Raw genomic sequence first — 2,491 nt, forward strand, 5'->3', positions numbered from 1 at the left:
AGAAATTTGGATGGTTGCGCCATCCCGGATTATAAGTAGTGGAATATGGATCATTATCCGGTCGGGACTGTGTTTGGGCAGCATTAACTTATTCTTGCACAAATTCAGGGAATTGAGCTGCCAAAGGGCACTCAAAAATAGGGTGAGACGGGCTAGAATAGAGAGCACACACTTGTGCTTGGAAAAAGTTTGGTGTTCTCTAGACATTAGCTGGTCCAACTTGCGGGATAGTGCATTTACTTTGTCAGATAGACCTATGGACTGGCTAACTTCATTTATGGTTCCTTTTCTTTGAGAACTCGGGGGTGCTTGACGAGCGGAGGAGGCATGGTGGAGGAAATTTTCATTAAGATTTTCAAATAATTGCCATGCCTCATGGTCACTTTTAAGCATGAAAGTTCTCCTGCATGCGGCATCGATCAACTGACGGTTTCGTTCAGTCAATCCATCATAGAAACATTATACTAGCTGCCATTTAGGTATTTGATGATGTGGGCATTTACGGATTAGGTCCCGAAATCTCTTCCAAGTTTCATAAAATTCTTCTCCCTCAGTTTGGGAGAAGCTTGTGATGACACATCTAAACTGGTTCGTTCTTCCTATGAGAAAATATTTTTTAAGAAATTCATGTTGCATTTGAGCCCAAGAGAGAATAGAATTGGCTTCTAATGAATGGAGCCATTGTTTAGCTCTATCCTTAAGGAAAAAAGGAAACAACCTAAGTTTCAGAGCATCATCAGTGAAGTTCTGAATTTTGACAGTATTGCAGATCTCAAGGAACTCATCCAAATGTTTGTATGGGTCTTCATTGTTGAGTCCATAAAAAGAGGGAAACATTTGGATGATACTAGACTTAATTTCAAATTGTACATGTTAGATGTATGCCCTAGAAGCCAATCTGGCTGACACATTGTTAATTCTAGGGACATAATTTTGTACTTGACTATTTATTATTGAATAAATAAAAGACATCTTTTCATTCATATTATTTATGTGTCTATGAATCGTCCAAGAAATTAATAAGATGATGATGCATATTCTCAAGAGTTGAGAATTTGAGCCATGTATCATTGGTGATTAATTTCTAAATGCTCCTGATCAATGGATCATCACGAGGACGGTGATCGATCCGATCAGTGCACAGATCACTTTCCTTCTGGATGGACGAGACTTGAGTCCACAGTGTAGGGACACTGAAGTGATAGTGCAGGTGCTTGTTAGAGAACAAGGGTACTGAGCGTGACCAAGACAAGAAGTCACTTGGATGTCTATCCACTCGTCAGTGACTTGCTTGATGTTGCAGTAGTATGACTGGTCCTTTGACCTACGGTGCTTCAGCTACTCACAGTGAGGTTATTGTAGTTTGACTACACGTATACATGGTCTCTAGTCATATGGGTCCTTGTAGTGTAGATTGGCTGCAGTAAGTTCACTGTAGGAGTAGGGTATGCACTTACATGGAATCTATCGACCTTGATAGAAGAGGAGTGATCCTATGTGATTTGTTAGACTGAGTTCTAAGACCTTGGCCAGGGCAGTAATATAAAGTGGAGAAAGAGTTTTCCACTATCGAACTCGAGTCGAATAAATCTTGACATATGACAGACGAAGGGGTTTGACGAGTTATCCATGACCTCCGTCCTGTAGGGATCCACGATAGTAGGACTGTATCACATGATAACTGCACCTAGAGGTTCATCATTCTATTCTACTGGGTAGCCACTACATGCTGCTAGATGTCACTGGTGGATGGTGGGACTCACAGGGATTATCTCGATGATCGATAAATCCTAATGAGTAGAGTTGGAATCGTTCCAATCCATTGAAAGGAGTTTTCAATGATATTGTGATAGAGATCATAATATATCTCACTACCAGTCAGAGTAGAACCTATGGGGTCACACACACTAGAAGTAATGACCGATCCGATGGTTGAATCGTGATTAGGAATCACAAGTAATCAATTTGATTGATAATAAGTTGAAGAAGGAACAAAGGGAATTGATTAATTGGACTTAAAACAAGAGTCCTACTTAGAGTAGGATTCATAGAGTCCTAATTGGATTAGGACTAGAAATCCTACTTGGACTGGGATTCCTACTTGGACTGAAAATCCTATTTGGAGTAGGACTAGGAGTCCTACTTGGAGTAGGATTCATAGAGTCCTAATTGGATTAGGACAGGAATCCTACTTGGACTGGGATTCCTACTTGGACTGGGAATCCTATTAGGAGTAGGACTAGGATTCCTACTTGGAGTAGGATTCCTATAATCTTAATTAGATTAGGAGTTTTGAATTAAATTTAGATTCCTACTTGGAGTAGGATTCCTAGAGTCCTAATCGGATTAGGACTTCGAATTCAAATTAGAGTCCTAATTGGATTAGGACTAGAATTAAACAAGTCCTAATTGGATTAGAATTTCTTAAGTCCCAATTAATTATTAATCCAATGAATCAAGATGGCTCCTAATTAGATTAGGATTGAAGAGT

At 39.6% G+C, this 2,491-nt stretch overlaps 1 non-coding gene across 1 annotated transcript; it reads left to right on the forward strand.

The window, feature by feature from the left end:
- The first annotated feature begins 481 nt into the window (after positions 1–481).
- On the forward strand, positions 482–587 carry LOC120109099. Its single transcript, XR_005510143.1, has one exon. It is a non-coding gene; the product is annotated as a small nucleolar RNA R71 (small nucleolar RNA).
- The last annotated feature ends 1,904 nt before the right edge of the window (positions 588–2,491 follow it).

Source organism: Phoenix dactylifera, unplaced genomic scaffold (assembly GCF_009389715.1).
Source record: "Phoenix dactylifera cultivar Barhee BC4 unplaced genomic scaffold, palm_55x_up_171113_PBpolish2nd_filt_p 001801F, whole genome shotgun sequence".
Taxonomy (NCBI): domain Eukaryota; kingdom Viridiplantae; phylum Streptophyta; class Magnoliopsida; order Arecales; family Arecaceae; genus Phoenix; species Phoenix dactylifera.